The sequence below is a fragment of the Phyllostomus discolor genome, chromosome 2 (genome assembly GCF_004126475.2).
Source record: "Phyllostomus discolor isolate MPI-MPIP mPhyDis1 chromosome 2, mPhyDis1.pri.v3, whole genome shotgun sequence".
NCBI classification, from domain to species: Eukaryota; Metazoa; Chordata; class Mammalia; order Chiroptera; family Phyllostomidae; genus Phyllostomus; species Phyllostomus discolor.
The window spans coordinates 180250369-180278286 of NC_040904.2; the positions used below are offsets into that span (position 1 = coordinate 180250369).

General features: G+C 37.7%; 1 protein-coding gene and 2 long non-coding RNA genes across 5 annotated transcripts in view; all 3 read left to right on the plus strand.

Annotated features, from left to right (window-relative positions):
* The window catches only part of ITPR2 (inositol 1,4,5-trisphosphate receptor type 2), a 444101-nt gene that overhangs the window by 254281 nt on the left and 161902 nt on the right, over nucleotides 1-27918 (plus strand). The window lies entirely within an intron of this gene.
* Nucleotides 527-9667, plus strand: LOC118499114. The gene is made up of 2 exons (XR_004901632.1): nucleotides 527-6698; nucleotides 7325-9667. It is a non-coding gene; the product is annotated as an uncharacterized LOC118499114 (long non-coding RNA).
* Nucleotides 20598-23235, plus strand: LOC118499115. Its single transcript, XR_004901633.1, has 2 exons — nucleotides 20598-21923; nucleotides 22144-23235. It is a non-coding gene; the product is annotated as an uncharacterized LOC118499115 (long non-coding RNA).

Genomic DNA, 27918 nt, shown 5'->3' on the forward strand with positions numbered 1-27918 from the left:
ATTCAAAATGATTAGTTAGTGAACTAACTGCCCAGGAAAAGGGAATTGTCTAGTATTATTCACATACACATTTATAGATTCCGCATATGCATGCAGTGAACATGAGGCATACAGCATGATAGCAGAGAATGACAGGTGTATGTGAGAAGATGCCACCTGTTAAAAATGAGACCGAGGTACATTATTCTGGAAGTAGAGAGGAAGTCTGAGTCACACAAGCATAGCAATCCTCAGGGCATCACTACAGATACGTCACAAGCTAGGAGGAGTGATACATTCCAGGAACATTTTTTAAACCAGTATTTATACCTGTCCTCCACTGAATTTCTCTCAAGTTAGCTTTTTATTCCAATTTAATACACACAATCAGTGCATGACAAATAAATGTTTAACATTGGGTTACCAACTTCAATGTGGGAATCACTTATCTGATGTTATTGTTCACTGCTGTCATATTCAGCACAGTTACTGACGTGTCTTACATAACACTGCAGTGTGTCGTGCTTGTTTGTACTTTGCATTTGCCTGAGATTCTTCAACGCACAGAATACAATGAGGTGCATTAGGAAAGTCCATGGGTATCTCTTGGAATCCAGGGAGCTCTATACAGAAATTAACATGCTGACCTACTCATCTTTGATCTTACCCTTAAGGGTATTTGCGATAACAATGTACTATAATCGATTTATCTTACCAAATATAGTAAGTACTCAGAGGCTGTATCCAAACCTAAAAATGTTAATAGCTCAAAACTAAAAGTGAGTCTAAATTAAATCATAATAGGGTTTACTTTAAAGAGGTTTATTTTTTACTTCTTTGCTGAATATAATGTTTTTATGATTTAATAGTTGTTAATTAGATACATGCATCAAGAGAACGAAATGAGAAAATAAAATAGTTCTGAAAAGAATTATTTCTTTATTTTCTCTGAACTTATTGCTACAATCCCATGTGCCTGACAAAGCTACGTGCACGTGGGCGTTCTCTGCAGAGCTGTAGTTGTACCATCTCAGAAAGTGACGGGCGGGGAGGGGGGAACGTAAGGCTGAGCCTGACCTCGGGGAGCACTATACCAGGCGCACTTCCTGAAGCTGCAGTGGGAAGTGGGACTCACTGTGTGTGGGGACCATGGTGAGGCTGACTCCCACAGTTCACAACCCCCCTGGGAGAGCCCCAGAACAGCAGAGTCCTTCTACATTTACTCCTGAACAATCACATAAAAGAGAAGGGGAGGTCAATCTTCAGGATATGATCAATACCATCAGGAAATTATTATTGTTGACAGCACAAGAATGAGGTTTCCATGATGTAAACATGGACACAAGAGAATGGCTCAAATAAGTTCAAGTATTCTGTGGCCTCTGGGTCTTTCTTTGAGGACTTCAGAATTTTAGAACAAGTGATTGAGAAGTTAGCTGGCCTTCTGACCCCAGGTGGATGAGAGAACAAAATACTATTTATAGGTTCTTGTCTATACACAACTTTATTTAAAATGAACTTAATCAATCTGACTCAATGTAGACCCAATTTGGCAACTAACATAATCTTGGGCTGTGTCAAGGACACTGGTCTGGGCCAGTGGGGCTCTCAGTCTGTCACCTGTTAGCTGTGGGATCTGGGACTTCTTGGCTTTCATCTGCCTCATCCATCAAGTTAAACTAAAGGTTGAGGCTGAGCCATGTGTGTATGGAAAATAATTTAGTAATTAATAAAGAATAATAAGAGGATAAACTCTGTTTCTCATACAACTGTAAAGCTGCTTTTGCCCACCCTGTACTATACATGCCATCCTCCTTGCTTTGTAGCTTAGGAGCATCATATCTTAACATTCTCCCTCACAGATGTTCATAACGTGCTGTTGGTATTGATGTCTCGCTGTATGCTGCTGCTGAACTATGCACAATTGCCAGATTCAAGGATGCTAAATCCTTTATTTGCTCTGTGAGTTTGGGGACTACTAGCATAGGTACATTTCAGTCAAGACTTACTAAAAAAAAATTTCTCTAAAATCAGTATTTGGAACTAGTTTCCCCACTAAGTCTACCAGTGTACTTGGATTGAAAGGTAATTGTTTGATTTCCACTTCCTAAAATGTGGAGCGTTCAGCTCTGTCGGAATCATTTTGATTGGTGGTGCATGTTTAACAGCACTTTAAGAATGTGATGCCCCTGTTAAACATTATACTCTTCGATATAAACAACAAACATTATCAAAAGCCTGCTTTGTACGAGGTACAATACCAAGTTGTGAGGCATCAGGAAGTATCAATTATCTGCCCACAGGAAGTTGGTGCTTTAATGTGCAATGCATGCCGTGTGAGTACACATATAAAGTAAATAATACACGTTAAACCTCTGCTACCTGCTACGTGAATTATATAGGTTTTAGAGGCAGAATGTTAAGTCATGCACCAAAGACATTTTGACAGGTTTGGGATGGCTACAAGCCATTTCCTAGGAATTATTCATAAAGCTTGAGACTAAAAATGAGGGTTATGTTAACTTTACAGGAATAGAGCACTATGGGCTTTTTGGTCCTAGGGAATTTCAGGTTGGAGGAACAATTTTAGCGGGTCCTCAACTGTCCTGAGGACTAAGTCTTTAGTGTCTTCCTCACCCTGAGTTTCTCTGACTAGTCAATAGCATGACCATCCACCAAACTTCTCAATCAAAACCTTAGGTATCATTCTTGATGCATCCTTATCCCTCATCCCTCACAGCAAATGTACCAGCAGTCCCACTGCTGCAGTCTGTGAACAGTTTTTGCACACTCCCAGCTGCCTGTTGCCCCCTCACCCTGGTCCAAGCCCATTATCCTGCCCCCAGATATGGGCCTCTCCTGCCTGGACAGCCACAGCCCCTCCTAGCTCACCTCCTTGATTCCATTGCTTCTAACATCCACTTCATTCTTTCCATTGAATAATAATTGTAAATCATAAGTCAGATGATGCCACTCTCATGTCATAAAACCTTGGACGTTTTTCTGTTCCTCTTTAAAAGAAAAGTCCGGTTTCTCCCCAGAATATAAACAAGGCCCTGCAGGATCCACCTTGTGCCATCTTCTGAACCGCTTTTCTTTATTTTACTATATCGTAGCCATGGTGATGTCCTTTCATTCCTAAGATAAAATAGTCTCTTTCCATTTAGAAGTTTTGCACTTGCTCTTCCTTCTGCCTGGCATGCAGTTCCTCTGGCTCTGTGTGTGCCTGCCTCCTTCTGTCCTTTCGGTCTCAGCTCAGTCGTCACACTCCCAGCTCAAATGCTCCCTGACAGCCCTATCTAACGTAACTCCCCTCAGCTGTCCTCTACAACGCCACCCTGTTCATTTTTTCCTAGCACATCTCGGAAAATGGCAAACATCCAGTTTCTTTTTTTGTTATTGTTTACTTATTTATTATTTGTTTCCTCAACAGGCTTCTTAACTCTAGGAGGGTAAAAATCTTGTGTTTTGTATTTATTACTGTATCTTCAGTAATATCACAGTGTCTTGGATTACTCAGGAACCATTTGTAAAGTGAACACAGAATGTGGCTTATATAAGCAGAGGGAGGAGAAAGGGGCACTGCAGGCTGCGTGAGAGGGTGAGCAGAGATCTGGGCGCTGAGTAGTGCCTAGCAGGTAGGAAGCAGCATCCGAGTCCTGCTCTCTGGACAGGCAAAGCCTGGCAGGAATGTTGACCAGGGTTGGAGGTTGGGGCCTGGGGCTGGGCCCTAGTGACTGACAAGGGAAATAGTGTAAATGGTAAGTGCAAGTTATGTTCAGAGAAGAGAACAAGAGATGAACAGCAGAAGAGCCCTGTTAAGCCTGAGAGGGTGAGTCCAGGGTTCTAGAGAGAAGGTACCAGAGAACATCTGGGGAAGTGTGTATGGAGGGCAAGGGGTAAGTGCCCAATAGTTCAGGATGTGTGGTTTGTGAAAAAATCAGAGCACTGTTCTTGTTGGGAGTAACTGTGCACCTGTGTACATGGTACACAATTTTATTCCAATTGTACTGGGATATAAATTTGGAAAGTAAAGCTACTTATAGAAGGTCTTGGAGTAAGAGCTATGGGACTAGGATTAACCTTGCAGTCAGTCAATGGGAAGCTACTAAAGAAAGATTTTCAATCCGTGATTTGATAAGGTTGCTCTTACAGGGGTGCTATTGGTGAGAAATGCTCTGGGCAGAGAGGACAGGTAGGAGAGATTGTAGTTGTCCAGCCAAGAGCTTCTGAAATACATTTCTAATGCTGTCCCACTTGAGAAGCATGGGCTTTATGTGTCTGTCCTAAGTCGCAAGTAAAAACTATTCAAAGGGATTGATGCAGTGAAGGGCATGAGGACCTGGACTTTGGGGAGCTTCAGGAGAAGGGTCAGCAGGAACATGACAGTATCTCTTCTCTGCCGCTCCTTGGCTTCCATGTCGACACCGCCTTCGTGGTAGTGCCATGTTCAGCACCGACACCTCTTGCAGCCTCTTCCTCTGACTCTTCTCTAAGCTGATGGATAAGGGGACAGAAGCCTGTAGAGCCGGACTGCACTATCACCACCCATCAGTAGGTGCCACCTTCCCACAAGTGATTTACCCCACTCTGAGAGTCTAGCCTACAGCTTGAAATTAATATTTCATTTTATCCCATATGTATTTTGTGTTCTCCACAATTATAAATATTTATTGAGGATACATGAAATCAAAGCAAATCTTTTTTTTTTTTTTTTGCTAAATCAAGTTACTTACAAGGATCTGGTCACATTTTATTCAGAATTCTGTTGTTTAATGATACTTTTCTACAATTAATAGACTGCTTATTTTTAGCTACTCTGATATTACATTAATTATTTTGGTAATATTTTTATCTGGTAGATTACAGACCAGATAAAATTTTCTGTTTTAGAACCAGAAAAAATATGGTTCATGTACTTTGTCTTTACTTTTTTTCTCCATTTAATATTTCCACCACCACAGACAGTTTTGCAGCACAGTCCTGGTACAGAGTAAACTAATCTCTCCTTTTAAAAAGAAACACCCGCAAATACCACCATGCGCCTGGGTTCAGGATCTTATATATGATATGTTTTTAAAAATTTGAAATAAAACATGGGTAGGGGCTTATTATTTTAGAGTGTGTTGTATTAGATATATTTACATTTGGGTACAACATTAGCAATAAAATAGAAAAAAGACAAGAGATAAATGTCTAGGTGTATATAATACCTCCATAGTTTCAAATTGAATTACACGAATTGATAAGTAATATACTTAATATTTTTAAACTGTATGTATTCTAATTGATCTCTGGAAGTGAAATGACGAGTATGCAAGACTGGGAATTAATAGGGGCCCCTGCGGCTGTGCTCAGGAAGAGCCAGCTCATGCCTGACAGCTGGTTCTACTCTGTGCAGTGTCTTACATGTTATTCCCGCACCTTCCCATTTGAAAATTCATTTGAAATGGCAGAGATAATATTTTATATTTTAGTGTGTAGGTGAAATGCACTATTTTCCTTACTCTCACGCTTTATTTCCAGCTACCAAATGTGTAAGTTTTTCTCCCATTGACCAATTCTTCACCACCAGCTGGGTGTCTGACAATTTAAGTCAATTCTGACACTATCTACCTGGCGATAGCATCAGGTATCGCCGGTTAAGGGCTCAGTCCCACAAGACTGCTCCCTCTCTTCGCATGCCAATTCTAAATCCAGGCCGTTATCTGGGCTTCTGACTGACTGGCTATAAATCTGAGGTTCCTGTGACACCCCCCACCCCCTGAGTCTGATAACTTGCTAGAACATCTCACAAAATTCAGGAAAAACAGTTTGCTTACTAAATTACAAATTGATTACAAATGGATGCAGCCCCCAGAACAACTAGATGGAAGAGATGCTCAGGACAAGGTGAGTGGGGAGAGGTGTGGAGCCAAGTGGAAGCTCTTCAAACACCGTACTTTAGGGACTTTTATGGAAGCTCAATCACATTGGTGTGTGCAGTGGATTGTTACCCCATTTCCTGGCCTTCTTTCCTCTCTGGAGAGTGGGGAGTAGGAGCTGAGAGTTTCAAACTTGTAACCATGACTTGGTCTTTCTGGGGATAAGTCCTCATCCAGAAATCCACCAAGAGTTGCCTCATTAGTACAAAAGACTCCTGTCGTCCAGGAAATTGCAAGGGATTTAGGAGCTCTCTGTCAGACACTCCTGTCACTCCAAAAATTATAAGGGTTTTTAGGAGTTTCTTGTCAGGAACTGGGGTGAAAGACCAAATATTAGCTGGAACAGGCGGAGAGACCAATCTATATACATTTCCTACTATCTCAGACTTAGTTATTTGAAAAGTAGGACATCTGATATTTGCTTGCTTGTTCAGAAGCTGCAGTACGCACACATGGGTGTCTTCTATCCTGGTGTAATCTTATGTGCTGTGTCACTGGTGTTAATGCGCCACTTCTACCAGTAGGGAAATGGTCCCTGTTTTATTTGCTGCTGTGAAAGTCTCAAAACATGTGACTGTCCATGTGAACACTCTGTGCAGATTAAAGCTGCAGGGCATGATTGGAGGAGATGCAGGCTGCCAAGCCACCGAGGCGGCTAAGAAGGCGGCCCCTGCCAACGACAGCATGGGATTATGTAACGCCTGCAGTGTCTGGCACTGAGCTCCACTGGAGACACATCACGTGTCGTGCAATGCTCTTAGCCCTGAAATTCAATTAGATTGCTCTGAATGATCCGTGAGTCTGCATGAGATAAGCTTTTACTGCTCTACACTAGAAAGCAAATGGGTTGATTAGCTGCACATAAATTGAGAAATTGCCATTGTAATTCCAGCAAGGATATTTTCATTGTGTATACATCATCGTGCCACGGAGCAGCATAATTTAAGCATTATGTAACCTGGATAAATAATGGGGGAAAAATCCAACTCTCATGTCAGAGAAAAAAATGTTTTCTTGCACACATTTAGCAATAGATTTTCTTTTTTAAAACTAGATTTTGCCATTGTTTGGGGGAATCTGTTTAAAGGCTACCAGTATTTTTCTCTAATGTCATGATCTATGAATGAGAATAAAGAAATTGATAGAATGATAATTTAGTGGAGGGGAGGAATTTCATTAGAAAGAATATTAAATTGTGAGTTCAGTAGCTCTTTAATATTGAGCAAATTTACTTTCTTTGTGAAATTGTAGCCAATCAATTTAAGGAATTGGAAACCATAAAAAATTAACCCTATGTTGTATGGCTGAGACTTTTTTAAAATCCTCACTCCAGGATATGCTTATTGTTGAGAGAGAGAGAGAGAGGAGAAAGGGAGAGAGAGAGAAACTGATCCATTGCCTCCCAAATGTGTCTCCACTAGGGATCGAACCCACAACCTTTTGATATACAGGGCGATGCTCCAACCAGCTAAGCCACCCTGCCAGGGAATTGGCTGAGACTTCTTGACGTCTTTTCACAAAAGAAGATCTGGGATGGAGGAGGAAAAGTAATAGTAAATGATGAAAAATTGAGACCTTGGAAAGAGGTTGAAGATTAGTTTATCATACGAAGGCCTTAAAAAAATCACCGGGAAACAAACAAAATCAATGATGTGAGCTTGACCTCCCAGCGCCTTCTACCCTCATTTTTCTCCAAATAGAATTTAAGGTTTCAGACAAAGGCCCTGGTGAGAAGTTGATATTCATTAAAATTGTTTGGGACATTGAGTTGAAACCAAAGACACCAAGTTGCAACATTATGCAGAGGACTTCCATTTTGTTAGACCAGCGGGGATTAGGTGTACAGCTGCTTTGGGATTTGGGGTGAAGATTTCTTGAATTGGAGCAAAATCAGTGCTATTGATTTTTCCTCCTGTTGCGAAAAGGCTTTTATTTTACTCGTATCCTTTGAAAACCTTATTAGGACATGAACTTGCTCAAAATAAACCAATATTTTAACTTTAATGTAAATGGATATTCATGAGAGGGCTGTTCACAGCATGTCATAATAAAACACAGATATTGACATGTTTTGTTTCAATAGATTATCTAAATTTTGTTTCAGATTTAACATGCATATGCATCTCTTTTTCATTTAATTTTTCTAACTATCTGCAGTAGGTATTCCATTTACCCAAAGGAAAGCCTGATGGGTAGAGAGATACCATGAGCTTTCCAGGGTCACTTCAAGCAGGGGACTGGACAGAGGTTCTAAAACAAAACGTAATCATTTTCATCCCACTATACTACTGGTCTCCAAATGCTGTTCCATGGACTGGTGACAGGCTGGCCCATATTTCATGGAAATCCTATTTTATTATGCCTACAGTGACATTCTGGGAAGCTATCATTTGTAAATCCCATCCCAGGTGATTATGATGCAAGATCAGAATTGCTAGCTACTACTGGTCTAATATTCTGAGCCATAGAGATAGCATTAAAACATCTCTATTGGCTTTTTAACAGAAGCTGTACTTCTGTTCTGTGTATATGTATGTGGGTATACATATATATGTATTTCTAGTCATCCTTGTGAAGATACATACATATATAAAATACTGCACATTCAAACCCAAACTGTAAAACCACAGTTCGTTATTTTTTGTTTCTTGGTTAAACTTTAACTGAAAATACATCTTTCTAGAATAGACATAAAACAGCCTGTGGCTACCACAGACTATTTATAGTAGCCAAAAGAAAAGAGTGGGAAGTATAATTCAATAAATAGCATCTGTTGTTAGAAGACTAGCCTCTAGGTCTTAAATGGATGCTAGCTGTTGTAACTTTGTTCAGTGAGTGAATTCAGAGTTGGTGTAATGAGTCGGTGATGGAGGGATGGCTCGTTGTCATTATTAGCGACTGTGACTTGCTGCTGCATCTTTACGAAATTGAAAGAAGAGACCAGCTCATCCCCTACCCTACCATCATTGAACCTATTTTTACTGTTTTCCCTTTCCTGTTTGCATCTCTAGAAGGTGACGTATGACCCATCGCTGCTGGGCCTGGGGCTCTGTGAGATCTTTCCTCTCTTTGTCCTTCCCTGTGCGTCTGCATCTTTCTGCAAGATCATGTTTTGGGCCACAGATACGCGTTTTGAAGGGGAATGTTTGCAAAAGCTAAATTGATTCTGTGAACCTGCATATTTTGACCAAAGCACCATGACTCAGGCTTTGGATAGAATCCAGTGGGAACTCTGCGTGCACTGAATCTGAAAAATTTACAATTCTACAGTTAATAACCAGGGTACAGACAACTTTCAGAACCTATACTTTCTAGAAACATTCTTAATGGTATCCACTGTCAGAGTACATTTACCAAGGATATGACTGACAGCTATTAAGACATTTTTCACTTAATATGTAGTCTTTATGTAATACTAGCATTACATAAAAACAGCAGTAGTTTTTCAAGCATTGCGCTTATGCAAAAGTAAGTAATAGTGAAGTGCGTTATGATTTTATGAACCTCGGTCATGAATGAATAAACTTTTCTTTGTAGAAGAATTAACTGTTCATGTCAGCTTTGCATAACTATAGAAAATGCACCACCTCACAAAAATGTTTCAGGTAATAAAATAAATGAAATCATCATTATCCAGGTTGGTTAGGGGGAGTTTCTTTGTGAGGATTTCTATTATGGGAAGGGAACTATTCAAGGGCAGACTCTGTTCTTTTTAAATGTACTTTTTTTCACAGTGACTCATATTGTTACATTGATGTGATGATGGTTCAGGAAATAATTTATTCAAGTATTCTAAAAAGGAAAAAAAATATATTTTTACATGAATGAATTCTTCCAATACTTGTTCTGCCATAATTTTGCAAAGTTATATTAGCCTATAGAAGATCCATATCCATGAATATGTAATCTTATTCATAAGTAGTGTGTTTAAAGAATAAGAGGAAAGATTTGCTTGGTGTATTAATCAAGTTTGAATCAGGAGATAGGAAAAAAACAAGTTGTTTTAACAACTTGTCATTCACTCTTGCATCAGAATTGAAGAAATGCAAAGCTAAAAGAGAACAGTAAAGTGTCCTACACATAATTTCCAGAAGCAGCTATCACCTCTAGGGCTAGACCAGAGGGAAAGGATTGTAATTACTAAAGCTTAGAACCTTAGCAGAGGGGGCCCGTGTGGCTGGATGCTGACAGACTTCTGAGACCATCAGCAAAGGCCAGAAGCTGATGTTTCCAAGGGAAAGGCATGTGGGAAAGGCTACAAACTGGCTTAGTTGTAGCCATGGGCAGGAACCACCCCTGCCAGAATAATGTCTGGCAGGAATGCCACTCAGGGAATAGGAAGCGAAAACGGCGGGTCAATAGGGAGGTCACAGGAGGTGGGAAAGAAGGAACAAGTCTCTTTTTCCTCCAGCCTTGCAGTCTCCCTCTCATGCCTCCTGTGGGCGGAACGCAGCCTGGATCTAGACAGCAAAGCAGGAATAAGATTTAGAAAATTCCAGCCCCGCCACCCCAGGGGCTGGTTTGGAGCTGAGAGGCAGTGGCTTAATAACTGGCACGCTCGAGTTGTTTTTGAGAGTCTTAGGAAAATTCTTTCAATTAAGGTATTTTATTTAAAATTTGTTTTGCATCTTTTATTTGCTTCTCATAGAATTTTTTAAAAAATTTTACTTTTCAATTATGGTTTACATTCAATATTATTTTGTATAGCTTCAGGCATACAGCATACTAGTTAGACAATCATATATAATATTTTACACAATGTCCCTCCCAATATTTCTAGTACCTCCCTGGCACCATACATAGTTTTTACAATATTATTACAATATTATTGACTATATTCCCTATGCTGTACCTTACACCCCTGTGACTGTTTTTGTAGTTACACAATAGAAGTTATTTTAAATTTCATTTTTAAGCAATACACCACATGGTACAAAAATACTGTAAAGAAAATAGTTTCCCACTTTGGTGACTCGTGTATCCTTTCCTGCTCTCCCACCTACCTCCAACTAGGTAATCACCATTATATTATTCATGTACCCTTTCAGAATTTCTTTATGCATATGCAAGCAAATATAAATATATATTCTTACCTCTGTCATTGTATTTTTTATCATACCACTCTTTTGCACCTTGCTCCTCTCATATTATTTAACAGCATACGAGAGGGGACCTCCCTGCCAAAAAACATAATTATCTTCTGGAGGGCAGGCCCCTTGTAGTGCAGGCTTCCCCCACTAGGTGAGTGTTCTAGGAACCCGTCTGTATCAGTGCACCAGCTGGTGTTGTTGTGAGAGGCTGCTTTCAGCTTCAATAAATTTTTTTTGAAGACTCTTTCAGCACATTTGACCATTTCATGATGGGTGATTTATGAGCACACCTGCCCACATCATGCTGGGTTCAGCAGTTTTTGACCAAAGACGGCATGACCCCCACGCCCCACCCTCCTTATTCACCTGATCTCCCCGCAACTGACTTTTTTTTTGTTTCCTCGGATGAAAAAAAGTCCTGGAAGGGAAACATTTTGCTGATGTGGAAGAGGTGAAACAAAAAATGGCAGAAGCACTAGAAGGCATTAAAATCGATGAGTTCAAAAACTGTTTTGAGCAGTAGAAACAACTTCTCTATAGGTGTATTGCATAAATGGAGAGTATTTTGAAGGTGACTGAGGTTTAAACATATAAGAATAAATACACAATTTTTATACATAAATTCCATTTTTGGGGTCCCCCCTTGTTTCTTATTGATATTGCCATATCAGTACATAGAGAGCTTCTTCATTATGTTAAATCTCATTACGCTAATGATTCTCTTATTGCTTCCAGTAGTTTTTATTATATTATCTTTGGTGTTCACAGGATAAAATGACATCATCTGCAAATACTGATAGTTTCCAAATTTTGTATCTCTAAAATCATTTCTGTCTGCTAATTGTTTTGGCTCGTATATGCAGCACAATATTAAATATTAATGGTAATAGTGAACATTTTGTCTCTTTCCGGCCTTATTGGGAATGCCTCTAATATTTTCCATTAAGTGTGATGCTAGAGTTGAGGATAAGATAAATATGTTTTGTTTTGTTAAGGAAGTATCCCTTCACTGAGATTTTTTTTTTAATCAGATGATGTTGAATTTTGTCAAATGGATTTTCAGTCTTTAGAGCGCATGATCACATGACCTTTCCTTTTGTATTTAATATATTTCTTTCTTTTATTTTTTATTTCTTATTGTTCTATGTAATATATGTCTTTAAACTTCCTATATTGTTAATAGATTTCCTAATATTTCTAATATTGAGCTGTCTCTGTGTTCCTGAAACAAACTCTAAACCACACTGGGTCATGGAATGTGCTAAACACACACACACTTATAAAAAGGTTATAATTATTTGTCACTGTTGATCACTATTTGCCAGGTTTTTATATACATTTTACTTGTTTTATAAGAAGAATTTGAAAGTTTTTCTCATTTGCCTCTGCTCTGAAATAGTTAAAGAGCATTGGATTGATTTCTTCCTTCACATTTGGTAGGACTTTCCTGTGAAACTATCTGGGCTACCAGCTTTTGGTTTAGCTCCTGCACACTTTTCTGTCTTTCTTCCGTAGAAATGGTCCTTTTAAATTTTGTCCCATTTTGGTTTAGCTTTGGTAAATTATGTTTTCCTAGAAAATTATTTATTTTATTTGGGTTTTTAAGAAAATTTTGCCTGGAGATGAAAAATTATGTTGATTGTACAAAAATCTTATGATCTTTTAAATTTCTGCTTCTTAGGTTATTTCTCTTTTGTAATGTATTTCTTAATATTTTAACATGTTATTTTTCTTTATTTACTAGGTTGTCTAATGGTTAATATTTTTCATTTTTCAAAGCACAAGTTTAAAAATTATTTATTGGTACTATTTATTTTTCTTTACTAACTTGACATACTATATTTTTATATTTTAAATTTTATCTGGCTTAAAATTTTTGTTTTTAAAATTTTTGAGTAAGACATTTAACATATTTTTATTGCTATGAGTGTTTAAGGCTATGGATTTTTCTCACAGAACTACTTCAGCTAAACCCCATAGAATTTCTCTATGGAGAGGATCTTAACTATTGTTGTTTTCTAGAAATTCTGAAATTTATTTTGAATTTTGTCTCTGGTCCAAAAAGTTAAGGACATTTATTATTTTCCAGATGCAAGGGATCATTTGTTTTCAAATTTTAAAAGCTAATTTTAGTATTCTTGTGTGTTATAAATGTTACATTCTTAAAATCTTCCTGACTTTTAGGCAAATTACCATATTTTGCCATGTATAATGTGCACCCACATTTTTGACCCAAACTTTCAGGGGAAAAACATCTTTCGTTTTAATTTTTAATTAAATTATTTATTTATTTACATTTAGATTTTTGTGTTTTTGTATTATAAAGGAATTCTAGCATTTACTTTTGAACATATTATGGTACAAGAAATTTCATGTAACAAATAATTACAAAATACAAGAACAGACACAAGGTATTTCAGGTACTACCTATGTATAGTGCTCATCCTTACTGTTTCCTCAAAAAGTTGGGCAAAAAGTATACATTATACATAATAAAATATGGCATATTAACAATTAAATCAATAACATAATTATTCTATTAATAGAATTATTGATTTAATTAATAATTAAGTGCCAATAATAAATTCTTAATAACTAAATTAATAAGCAATAATCATCGATTGGTAAATAACTGGTTATAATTAAATTAAAAATTAAAATCTCGATTTTATTATAATTCTATTAATAGTAAGGTATTATTCTATTTATTCTCTTCTATTTCTTTGATTTTGTGTCTCTTATCTCCAATTATGTGAATGTTGAGTTTCTATTCACTATCTTTTTTCTTTCATTTTTCTCTTAACTTTTAAAGAATTTGTTAATGTCTATTTTATTTTTTTCATATCTGTCATCTGTGTCCCTGTTTTCCTAGTGTCTGTCTTCTTATTTGTGTTTCATCCAGTTATTTATTCACTTCTGAAGAAATATTTTTTTAGTTTCACCCACCACTATGTTTTCACAATCTCTTCTTCAATTCTTTTTGCTCTGCTATATAGTCTTTTTAGAGCTGATTTCATCACAATTTTGAAAAAATGCATGTAAAAAATGTTGGGTAACAATTTAAATTTCTATGTATCACTTATGAGTGCTATTTATTGCTCAGTTGTGCTGCTTCATTCTGCCGCCTTTTCCCTTCTTTCATGCCCCTTTTATGTATTCTTCCTGCTGATACCTCCAGTAACTTACAGCAGGTCTTCAAAGACCCCGCAGCTCTCTGCTTTCCTGCCATCACAACGATGGAGCCTGTCCTCCTTTCGAAAGCTGTAGCTCCTCTGCCTCTCTGCTGTTGCCTTTCCTTACCCTCATTCTGACTCCTAGTGCTACAAAATGGAATGTAGCTTTTATGTTTCTCTGGTGGGCTCTTCAGGAGGCGTATTTTTGCCTTTTCTTTTGGTGTTGATGTCAGGCCACCTCACCAGTCTCAGTGGCCCTTCTCTCACTTTCTACTGCGTGGCCCTGGCCCGATGGCTGCTGTGGGCAGTGCTCATAGTTCTCTGTTGTTTTCCTTTTGCTGAAGATGAATTTTCAGGGTGTCAGTTTATTCTTGTTGTTTTCATGGATTTCCACAGCAGTATGATGACGCTAAATTAATTAGCCATGCCTGTACTGGAAGTCTGCATGTGCTTTTACAGAATAGCATCTTAATATCAGGGCTTTGATAGTTTACACAGGTGTTAAAATAATTGTAGCGGGTACTATTCAAATGTGGAAGTAAAATAATGTTCACACATCCCCCCAAAAGTCACTATTGAAAATGAGGGAGATGCTGCTTTTCTCTTTCTTGCCTTTTATTTCCTTAAAAAGAAAAAGTTTATTATTGAAATATGGTGCTAGTATTTTGGATTTGCAAAAAAATTATTCCATTAACAAATGATATAAAGCTTCTAGGTTTTTTGTGGCATTTTTTTTTCTTTTTATATCCATAGGTTCTTTTTCCTCTTTCTCTTCTTCTCTTGCTGGTACTGGAACAAATTGTTTTAAGCTGAGTAAAATTTGATGGTCTCTGTTTTTCACTGTTGTTTTAGATGTCTTGTTACTTTTGATTGCACAAAATATGTGAGTACTGAAATAGAAATTACTTCGTATATTTGTTAAACTGTTCAGCATTTAGGAGAATAATTTTCTACCATCTTACTTTTAGTTAATGAGAAAATATACAGATTCTTTTTTGTTCAAAGGCTATTTTTTTAGTCTGTTGTTATAAATCCAGACAGCAGTAGGTAATTGTGTTTGCCTGAAGTTTAAATGCAAGTTTTAATTGATTAAATAAATAACGTAAGGTCACCTTTTCATAGCCCCTTAAGATCTTTTTTTGGTTATTGTTAGTAACCAAACTTAAAATGGCTTGAATTAAGATTAAAGGTAAAGCTTTAGAATTAATTTTCCTTTTAAAACATGGTTCTTGGCAACAGTCAGGATGTAAAGAAACTGAGATCAGTGTTCCGACAGTGTAACTACTCATACAGTAGCAAGGTCCTGGAGCTGACAATTTTCAAATGATAGTAGCTGGTTATATAAGTCTCCCAAGATGGCTTGATGCACTATTGTTTCCAGACTGAGCTGGCAGTAACACGTGCCAAGGCAACAGGCAGTCAGACGAAAACATAACAATTTACTTTCCAGTAATTATCGTCACTTCTAGCCAGGCTGGAACTTGATTGATCCAGTACAGAAGAATATCTTTTGTATGGATTTATTTCAAGCCCAGAAATATCAGGACTGTAGTAAATATTCCTATAAATCATTTGCTAGACATCAATGGGAGAAGTAGCAATCATCACTTTGTTCCTTGTGTCACAAACTACATGGATAGAAATTCCAGCCAGTGCAGTCTATCAGTTCTTTTGTCTTCTTCCCCCTTTTCTCATTCTTTCATCTCTCTTTGCTCTTTTTTAAAAATTGCAGTTAATTGGAAGCTTTTTACCTGAGAACTGATTATACTAAGGAATTGAGCTCATACTTCTTACATAGCTAGTAAAATAACTAGAAGTAAAAAAAATCTTGTTTCATATTGTTCACAAGTATCACTTCATTCTTGGAATACATATTTAATTGTGGGATTTCTAAGTACTTTTGGAGGTTTATTAATCCTTAGGCTGTCGCTGTGAAAGGGAAATTATTTTCAGAGGTTTGAAGGTGGGGCGAATGAAAATGGACAGATGACAAGCTGAATTGCAGAGAGTTCGAAGTCAGTTGATTTTCCTTCTCTGTAACTTTTATGAGGCTAGATCTATTTGGGGTGGGGGTATGTATTGTAGTGATGAGGACTTGGAGACAATGGAAAAATTTGAGAGCAGAGATACGGCAAAGAAAGAGGGAATGCTGCAAGAAGTTAAGGGAAACCTGGAAAGACTCCGGTGTCAATGGAATTGTATTCCCAGATGACTTTCCGTGGCAGCTTCGGGACTGGCTTGTGCTCAGAGCCAGTGTTTGCTTAGACAGAGGTGGGTCTGGACCAGACACCTTCAGGAGCATCCCAGCTGGAGCTGCCCTGAACCAGACCAGGGACCACCCATCAGGTTGACCCACAGTGGCCCATATTGTTGAAGGTAACACAAACTAATGAAGCAGATAAACCCGAAAACCTCTGTGGCTTAATACAATACAAACTTACTGATGTTGGCATAACAAAAGTGAAAACCCCAATGTGAGTTTTCTGGCAGGGCCGCTTTCCGATGACCTAGCTCTCTGGAGCCTTGGGTTCCTTCCACCTCGGGGTTCTGCGTCTTCCTTGCTTGCTTTGCCTTTTTGCATCAGGGTGCGAGAGAGGAAAGGACACAAGGTCCCCACGTGGGCTGAATCCATGCCACTTCGGCTCACCTTCAGTCTACTCCACTCAGTCACGAGGCTCCAGCTGACTGCACGGAAGGCCGGCAGGGTCGTCTTGTTGTGTGCCCAGAAGACAAGGGAAGGATTTGGGGAACAGCTGGCCAGCCTCTGGCACGTGGCCTCTTCTGCAGTAAACTAGAGGGTTTGTCTTACTCTCTTGCGTTGGTAATGACAGATTTAACAGGGCAGGGCTATCTGATGGATGTTTATAAAACTTATGTTTTCCAGAAGGCACAAGCATACGAATATTCTTTTATTCAAGCAGTTTAAATGTTAGCATCAAGGCAATATCATAATGGATCTTGATTCTGACTTAAGCAGAGGCTTTTGAAATGCAGGGTGGAAATGGCTTTCACAAACCGGAGAAACCTCCGGGGCCTAAGTGCAGCGTACTGTGCTTCACTGTGATACTGCAGGGTCTCCCTGGGGAGTGTCTGCCCAGCGCTTTCCAGTTAAAAGTCGGTTCCCTTCTCTGTCCAGTCAGAGGTAAAACAAGGGCAGAGGGACGCTGTCAGGGGAGGTTTGAAGTGAGATAAAGAGTAGATGAGGCAGAGCCGTACCAGGAGGTTATTTCAGGTGACGGAAGCTGCAGAGCACAAGATTTGATGCCAAAAATGGAAGATTGTGTGGAAAGGCATCGAGGAGGTTGCAGCTAAAGAAACTGATGGAGGCTGAAGGGTGAAAGTGAAAGACAGAGATGCCTTAGGCTTTAAGACTTAATTTGCAGCTAGAGTGGCTTTATGGAAATTCCATCTGCCCTACCATCCTCCGGTTGTTTTTACACTGGTCCCACACATGTCCCAAACAAAGTCACACGTATGTCTATATGTTGGTCTTGCATATGCTTGAGAGTGATTCTTTTCTATTAGAGGCAAAATAGGATGAAGGATATTTATTTCATAGTATCACTTTATAGGTGATTTTGAAAAATGAGAATCTGATTCTATGAAAAATTTCATGAGGGAGATGTATCTGGGAATAGAAAGAAATGCCTGAGACAACATTGCTTACAAAACATTACTGGAGGTCTGCTAAGCCCTTGAGATACAGTGGTAGACAATCTGTTACATCTTCATAGAACTTAGAGTTTAGTGAGAAAGTCAGGTACCAACCGAATGGTTGAACAAAGGGATTAATTTCTTTTCCTTACTTCATTACTCCAAAGAAGTCCAGAGTGTGGTAAGCCTATGGCACTGGAGGATGCAAGGTTAGCTAAGGGAGGGGTGTCTAGAAAATGGTTTTTCTAGGAAAGTGACATTTGAGCTGTGGCCTTGAAAGGTGACCAGGAGTTGTTGGTGAAGGCGCCAGGGGAATGGAGAACACAACAGGTTCAATGGAGAACACGCACTGCTGATGGGCTGATACTGAAAGCGATCCCTCTGTCCTTTAAAAACTAGACACCCTGAAGCAAAGGGATTGCAGGGCAGGGATTGCTTCCAGCTCAGGTGAAAAGAGACGGAGAAAAAGGGAAGAACTGGGGGGATTAAGAGGACAGTGAATACAAAATAGAGGGGAGGAGATGGGGCAACAGGCAAGAAAAACTTGATTAGATCAGAGTTCTGCTTCATGGAGCTATTTTTCTAGGTAGAGTTCTTTTACTGCCAAGTCCTGGCTCAATGGTTTCAGTCAATGTTTTCCAGTTTTTCAAAAGCTGTTTTTATTTTAACTTTCAATTAAAACATATGCACACATTTCAAGAATATTTGACTTTTGATAGTGGTCTAGGTGTCCTGTTAGTTTGCTGTGAGCATCAAATGACATATTTGTGAAATTGTCCTGACACATAATCAAATATTGATTCAATTTGATTAGCATTTACTGACTTATTTGTCTCTTTTATTAAAACAATTTGTGTTCTTTCCCCTCCCTCATGCTGGATCTCATGGAATGGCTGGACTACGGTCCAAAGAAAACAACTGTATTCCCAGGCATGCTGATTATCTCTTGAGTTCTGGGGGAAAACCTGACTTGATTGCTTAATAGTGGAAGCAATTTGGGGACATGGAAACAGCTGATGCCATGACTTTCCCGCCTTCTTTGACTTGTTAAAGGTGTGAACAAATAGGTGTTTGGTCAGGTCTTCTCAGCAAAGTGGTGTAAGGAATTTCTCCTTTTCTTAGGGGAGCTTCATGTGTTTTTCTCATGCTTTATTTTGTTTAATTCTGAAGTGGTTGGTGAATAACACTGTGGTTTTCATGCTACATCTGGAAGATGTGCAGTCTTATTTCATGGGAAGGAGCAGAGGGATGGTGGGTGGAGTAACCTGGTTGTAATTACAGTGTACATTTATTTGGAAAGATCAGCATATTAGTATGCAGTGGCCAGATTAATTAAACTTGGCTGGAATAATTCAGTCTAGTTGATTCCTATAAAAGCTAAATATTTTTTAAAATTTTGAGGTTTCCTGTAAACCTTATGATGATAGATGCATTTTAAATGTCTTTTCCTCTACTGTGAATTCTGAAACAACGTAACAACTATTCTTTTAAAAAGCTGTGCCTCCCCTTTCACCCTCCTTCCCCACCCACCTCCAAAAAACCCCCTTATTCACTCACTTATCAACAAAAATTCAAGCACATTTCTTTAGGAAGATGTATTTTTTTACAAATATATTACGTGAAGCATAATTTTTGAGAAGTTGTTTATAATTTTTAGTCTCTACACCTTAAGTAGTGTGAGGTATCCATGGAAACCGTCTAGCCTGTATCAATGCCCTGGACTGCCTTCCCACACAGGCCAAGACGCAAGCCATCCTAGATACTAGCTTGATTTATTGTGCCTTAAACATTAGGCAGTTTTAACAAGAAATTGGCTCCTAATTGACACATACAATTTTATATTTAATTTGCAATTTGAGCCTCTTCACATTTACTAACAGATGTAGCATTCAAAATGGGTGTCATTATACTACATCTGTTGCACAGATGCACTTCAATGCAAGAACTTTGTGGCAAATAGCAGTAATGCCTCTGCCACATTGCACCACGTTAGACAGAACTGACAGTGTTTTCTTTAAGATACACATTTAAAAAATTATCGAAAGAGTGAATTTCTTTCACCAATCTAATGGATTTATTTTTTATTTTTATATCAGCTATATGGAGCTGGCCCCATGTCATAAAATTCACCCTGCTGAAGTATACAGTTCATGAATTTCAGAATATTCACAGATTTGAAACAATACCCATTATCTAATTTTAGAACAGTTTTATTACTCCAGAAGGAAACCCTATACCCATTAGCAGCCACTCCCAAGACCCAGCAACCACTAACTAGTCTGTTTTCTGTTTCAATGGATTTGCCTCTTTTAGACATTTCATATAAATTCAATTACAACATATGTGGTCTTTTTAAAAAAGATTATTTATTTATTTATTTTTAAAGAGAAGGGAATGGAGGGAGAAAGAAAGGGAGAGGAACACCAATGTGTGGTTGCATCTTGTGCGCCCCTAACTAAGGACCTGGGCCTGCAACCCAGGCCTGTGCCCTGACTGAGAATCAAACTAGCAACCCTTTGGCTTGCAGGCTGGCACTCAATCCACTGAGCCACACCAACCAGGGCTAAAATATGTCTTTTATAACTGCCTTTTCCACTTAGCATAATGTTTTCAAGGCTTATTCATGTTGTATCATATCAGTATTTCATTTCCATTTTAGACAAATAATTTTCCATTCTGTGACTATATCACATTTTATTTATCCACTTAATATTTCATGGGCATTTGGGTTGTTCCTACATGTTAGTTACTGTAAGTAATGCTGCCATTAGCATTCATGTGAAAATCTTTTTATTTCTCATGTGTATATCCCTATAAATGGAATTGCTGGGCCATATGATAACTCTGTGTTTCATCTTTAGGAACTACAACAGAGTTTTCAAAGTGGTTGTACTATTTTATGTGTCACAAGTTTACGCATCCATAGACTTGTTTATTTTTTGTTTTTTTTTTATTGTATTTTAGCTATTCTAGTAGGTATGAAGTGGTGTCAAGGGGTGATGTTTTTTAAGTAGAACAACTTTGTGCTACCATGCTTCATAAATTAGTTAAATGCATCTCTCTCATTTATTTACTTTTCCATTGCTTTTAATCTGTAAGTAAATATACCTCTTCTCTCAATCAGTGTTGCCATTTTTCCTTACTAATTTTCAGTCAGGCCCAACTCAGAGCATACGACGTCAAAACTGAAGATGGTGGTGAACTTAGGTGTCTTATAGAACATGTAGCGATGAAAAGGGGAGAACGCTGAAAACATAGTTTGATTATAAGATTGAATCTCCAAATTCCTGGTATAATTTATAGTTCATCTTGCTTTATGTGAACTGAAAAGTAGTTACAAAAGTGATGCATGCTGTGAGGCTTAGTTGTATTGTAGTGCCTGCTTAAAAGACATTCTTACTTTTTCATTCAGTATAACTCTTCTCATCAGGTCTAATATGCCATCAGTTCTATCACTAGAAAGAAAATGAATGTTGCCAATTAATCAATGGTGACACACCATTGATTTCAGAGTGGCCTATAATCTGAAATATTAAAATGTATATCAGAATTATTGAAATACTATAGAAAGGGAATTGTGTTTCTTCACTTGTGGGTTTTTTTTTTTCTTTTTTGGAGGCAAACCAGTCATCTGTGCTTAACAATACTCAGGGGAGAAAACAAGAGTTTTAATACCAAAGATATGATAAATAACTTTATAAATGTGCATTAATATCTAGCAGTATAAAAATGATATATGATACATACATGCACATATATACAGGTAAAGAGGAGTTAGTTATCGACTTATTCTTTCCTAGTTCAAGAATATTAGACGAGCATCCCATAGTTCACTGAAGTGATTCATTTCCCTCTCCTCTTCAATTTTCTAATTAAAAAGAGCTGATTTATCTCAAATTTAATTTATTAAAGATGCTAAGCCATCTTTTCCACCTCAGAATATTTTTTCTTGTTTATTTCAAAAGCTAACTTCAGCAGGGGACCCACAGACCTGTGGAAGTCTGTGCTGACAGTGCAGTAGCAAGCCAGCACCATGGGTCTACCAAGCAGCTAGGTTTTGTCTCAGCAAATGTGCTTTGTATGTTATTCAAAATAAAGTATTAGTTTCTTTTTTTTAAGATTTTATTTATTTATTTTTAGGGAGGGAAGGGATGGAGAGTGAGAGAGAGAGAGAGAGAGAGAGAGAGAAACATCAATGTGCGGTTGCTGGGGGTTATGGCCTGCAACCCAGAAATGTACCCTGGCTGGGAATCGAACCTGGGACACTTTGGTTCCCAGCCCGCGCTCAATCCACTGAGCTATGCCAGCCAGGGCAAGTATTAGTTTCTTAATGCCCTGGATTCCAGTTGCAGTTGTAGGTAAAGTGCTAAAATATCTGCTGTGGTGTATGCCATCAGGAATCAAAATGATTTCAAAACAGTGTTCAAAAGGGCTGAATAAGCCAGGTCAAAGACTTCCTGAAAAAGCCTCTTCCTAAAGTAGGCATTTGGCACTGCGTCCTTTAATGAGCTCAGGCAGCTTTTGGTTTGTTTGAATGGCGATCTCATATTCTTTTGATAATAATTGTATTGGTGCTTTGACGTATTGATGAAAGTTTAAAGAATTCCTAGTTTTCCCTAGTTCTAAGTCACTGTGTCATAGTTTTTCACTGTGAAATTCTTTGGAAATTATAGTTAATATATGGAACATAATTAGGAGCTCATGGAGCAGATAATTGCTTATATTAGAGTAGGTAAAATATGTGGTCTCGTGGACAGTTTGATGCCAGGAAGGATCAAAATTAGAGATACTTTTTGATGTCTAACAATAAGCACTAAAAGGAAGTGATTTTCATTTCATGGTGGAAAAATGAGATAAAATAGAATTATCTTTAATTTTAGTATGTATTACAAATTATGACCTAAACATAGTATTTTTAAAGAAAATAGGGACTTTTTAAAATGACATTTGCATATTTGAGATTATGTTGCTAAGTCAGATTCTTGCATGATGTACAGAGACAAGGTAGTTTCTGCATTTTTCAGTAAAATATGAAAATTATATTTTTACAGATGGATTGTAACAAGAGAAGAATGTGGATTTGTTTTTGTCATATTAGCATGTTCAGGTTGAGTGCCGGAATTGTTCATCTTTACTTTTAAGTGGTCTAACAGTTTGCTTGTTGTATTCCAACACAACTGCCTTCTTTTAGCCATAGAACATAGTTAATAAATTTGCATACTGAAATATTTAATATGCAAGTAATATTGAATATATCTCAAACAGTTGCCAAAGTTATAAGACATGATGTATAGTATATATCACAGTCTGTAATAGATTGCATTCAACACTGAATTTCATTGGTAAATGTAGTGATCACTCCTTCAGAATCGTTGATTTGTACCTTCATTCAAAAATAATTATTGCGTACTTAATGTGCTAGATTTTGTATGAGGTGTTGGAGTTCATGTCAGCCAAAAAGGGAAAGAAAGGCATGGTCTCTGTGTTCGTGGTGCTTATAATTTAGAAGGGGAGACAGAAATCATCTAAAGGTTGAAGTGAATAAATATAAAACTAAAACACGGGGAAGTACATGTTGTTATGAGAGCACTGAATGAGAATTGGCTTGGTGAGGTTGAAGAGGATGACTGTGATGTGGCTGAGCTAGGTCTAAAGGTTGGTTAGGATTCAACTAAGCAAAGCTGGGAGTCCTGGGCAGTGGGGAGGTGGTGAGGAGGGGCTCTGTGAGCCTGGCTGGCAAACGGGAATATCATCTGCTAGTGTCTTGAACCTGAAGGGAACATAATGAGTCATTGAAAGTCTTGTGTTCCAGAAGGAAGAAGTACCATATTTTGCCATGTATAATGCACACTTTCTTTGCCCACATTTTTGAGGGAAAAATAAGGATGCATGTTATACATGGGTAGGACTAATTCCATATCTATATAAATGTTTTTAATTCATTTATTTATGCTTATGTGTTAAATGTGTAACTATAGAAAACAATAATGATATCCATATGCAACATAATACTCTGGAATACAATAATCACTTTAATGATATCCATATGCAACATAATACTCTGGAATACAATAATCACTTTTATTCTAAATACAATCAACAAAATATTGAATTAAAAATTAAAAGATTTTTTCCTGAAGTTTGGGTCACAAATGTGGGTGTGCATTATGCACAGAAGCACATTATCCATGGCAGAATACGTGGATTGGCTCAGAGAACAATGATGGGAAGGGTTCGAGATTTGTAGGTGTCAGATCATGAATGTTTGCCTAAGCCATGCTGTGGAGTTTGGTCAGAGTTCAAAGAGAGGTAGAAAGCAACGGAACATGATATGTAGAAAGCAACCATAATTATGTTTAATGTAAGTATTTTCTTTTAATGTAATGTTGACTTTATAAGAAAGACTATTACAACATCATTTTTTAGGCATAAAGCATGATAACATAAGGAAGACTCGTGAACCCCCAACCAGCTGAAGAATGAGAACATCTTGTATCTACCTATGTGCTCTTGCTGTTCCTCTTGGAGACAACCAGCAGCTCACATTTTTCATGCTACATGGCATGTCTTGTAGGACTGTTTTTTGTCTCTCTTGCTCAACTTTATGTTTCTGAGATTCATTAAGGTTGTTGTATGTTGCTGTGAGGCTCTAGTTTATTCATGTTTACTACTGTACAATATTCCATTCTTGGAATATACCACAATTTATTGGTCTATTTTCCTGTGAGTGGATATTTGGATTGAAAAGAGTTTTCTATATTTAAAACTATTTTATTTTATTTTTCCAGTTGTTTTCATTTTTATTGTATTTTTTCCATTACCATTTATCCCCCATACCCTGTTTCACCTCCACCCACCTCTTCTCCTGCAATCACCACATCATTGTCCATGTCCTTCAGTTCTTTTTCTTTTTTGCTTGGTCCCTCTGCCCGCAACCCTTATTTTCTGCTTGTTGTTTGTTTTGATCAATGCTAATATGAATGTGTAGGATGTGGTACTATGTGTCTCCTGGGGCACATGTTTTAGAATTTCTGTGTGAGAACATATGTTTTCCAGAGTGGCTGTACATAAAAATCAATTTTAATTCCCATAATTGAGCCACATACTCTCAGCATTTGGCTTGTGAGACTTAATTTTTGCCAACCTAGTGGTGTCTTATTGTAGTCTGACTTTGTGTTTCCATAATCACTAATGTAGGTGAACTTTATCATGTTTCTTGGTCATCTGTGTTTCTTAAATGAAATGCTATTTCAGTTCCTTTGTTCACTTTTGTACCAGAGTATTTTTTCTCACTGATTTGTAATCATTTTTTATATATTCATATGTTCTGAATTCTAGTTCTTGGCTGTTTTATAACCCTCTGGATACTGAATGGGAATGAATTAGAAGGGCACCAGGTAAATATGGAGAGAATGGTCAGGAAGCACAGTTTTTCCTAATGAATAATTATTGCATGACAATTTTATAAATATATTTAATATTTTCTTATATTTCCTGTGTTAAATATTAGGACAGAAAATTGCTCTGTTCTGACAGAACTTGGAATACTGGTCTTCGTACTAACATTACTTTAAGAAAAGTTGATCTAAATTGGCTTCTGAAGAATTCTGCTTTGTACATGCTCTAGGGATGGTTGAAATCTATGCACATGTAGGTGTTAATTTTCTGAAACCATACATACCTATCAAGTTTGCTTCAAAGTAGTTTATGAAATGAATGCTGTTTTTCATTAGCCTTTTCTCAAAAAATTGTGGAAGGTGGAGTGGGATATTTGTGTCAGCAGTTGAAGGCTATGGCTTCTGGCACTGGGCTTAGTCATATCATATATATATGTAGTCATAACATATATATGTATGTATCTGTATATACATACACATATATAAAATCAGTTGTGCAAATCTTACTTTCCTTTCAACACTGGAATAAATATTATAGTAACTGTTTGGCACTTTTTGTGGGCAAGGAACATAAAGCTTTTCATATGTAATTTCTAATCTTCAAAATAGCCTTGCACTATGCATATTATTATACACAGGTGGGGAAACTGAGTCTCAGGGCAAGTAAGTAAAATTCTGGAGATCAAAAAGCCAGGGGCAGAACCAAGACCTAAACCAATTATGCTGGTTTCAGAAACATTATAATTTCCACTAAGTACACAGCTTTTCAATGCTGTGAGCTTCCATAAATTGCATGTACTATGTGTTAATTGTGTGTAGATACTCTCATTTAATACTCAAGACAAGACCTTTCCTTGAAGGCGTGCAATGGAGACTTCATCTTCATTCCATAGATTCTATAAGTTTCTCTCCCATCTTAGGAACTTCTACATATATTCTGACTTTATTAAAATTTAGCCTCATACTTCTTTTGTTAAAATGTTTGCATTGATTGATAGTTAATGCAAGTGTTAATTTTCTTTTTCCTTTTTAGGGACAATTTCTAATATTTGGGAGGAAAGGAGTGAAGTTTCTCTCTCTCAGTCCCTCTCTCCCCCTCTCCCTCCCTCTCTTTCTCCCTTTACACTCTCTCTGTTTGAAGGCGGTGGGTCTTTTACCACGTTGTTCCCCTGATAGCTCTTCAGATTTGTGTGCCCTTCTCACTGCCCTTTGGGCCAACACTCTCTTGATTGTAGGTTAGTAGATCATAGCTTGGAGCACAAAGACTGCACTGAGAACATAAGAGACTCCATGGAAATAGGGCGGTGAACACAGGATTGCAGAGGAGTGCTGGTCTCTCCTTGTTGTGTATTGTTCCTTACTTCTTGTTATACCACCTTGCAAAGTTGAACTTAAATATTAATTTTTACTAAATGATGCAGAGACATAAGAGGAATAGCAGCACTTGAATGTCTAAAATAGCAAGCTAAATATGACTTTTCTCATTATCCAGGAGTAAAACTCTTCCATTGGTCTTCGTGTTATTTTTCAGATCAGGGTCGGCTCTCTCATTCATTCCCATGTCTTCCAACTCCTCCTCTATCCTCCTGTGTTCTTCAAGATCTCCCATAATCTGAGTCTATTTTTGAGCTATATACCTCATCATGCCATCCTTCAGGCACACAGAGTCTTTCCAGAAGCTTTGAAATTACCACTTGAAATTCCATTTTCCTGGCTTTTGCTGTGAGTGCATGTTTGCATTTGCAATGTATTGATTCCCCTCCCCCCTTTTTTTTTTTACTGACAAACGGTACTCTAGTAGGGTTCTATGCTCTATACCAGGGGATTATGGGCTTAACTTTAGTGGTTGTGTGTGCTGCCACGAGAGTATAATTTTATGAGGTAGGGATTTATGATATGTGAGTCCAGTAGTTTTGCTTCAATAGGGAAATGGTACCTAAAGCTTGCCTGTTCAGCTCTTGCTTATTTAATTATCTCTGAACTCTTTATGTTCTAGATGTTAGGTGAAGACAATTCACTCAGAACCCTTAACAATTATGAGCAGAAAAATCCATTCTCAAGTACTATTGGTAAGGGATTGCATAAATTCTCAACCTCTGAATTTAAGCAAGGCCCTGTATTAAAATGGTTGGAGTGTATGAATCTGTTGAGTATGCTGCCAGAAAGTATGCTTCCTTGAAATAAAATACCGAGAGGCTTTATTATACCCCAAAGAAAATAGTTTGCTTTCTTGCTCACTAGTTATAGGGAGCAGACTTATCTCCTAAAAAGCCTTCTCAGCAACCCTGTTTGTTTAGAGGTTATGATACTTGATAAACTTTGAGTGATGGCTGAAGTCACTATTATCTCCAGCATCATCATTAAAATTTTAAATATCATCATTTGCTGTTTAAATGTTTAAATTCACAAATGGAATCAAATGGTCTGGTGAGGATTTTGTATGTTGTAAACAAGTATGATAGATCTCAACTCAGCATATTTGAAAATTATTTTAGCATTTGCTGCACAATTGCTTTGTACACCCCCTTTCCTAGTTCCTGACCCATGGTAGCAATGTAATATGTCTTTGCAAAGAATATTTTTAAAGAAGGGAAGGAGAGAAGATGGAAGTAGATTGTCATCATGGTATATGAATAACTGGTTTGAAAATTTTCTATGGCTTTTCTTTATTTTATAAACTCTTCTTTACTAGGCTTGTTGA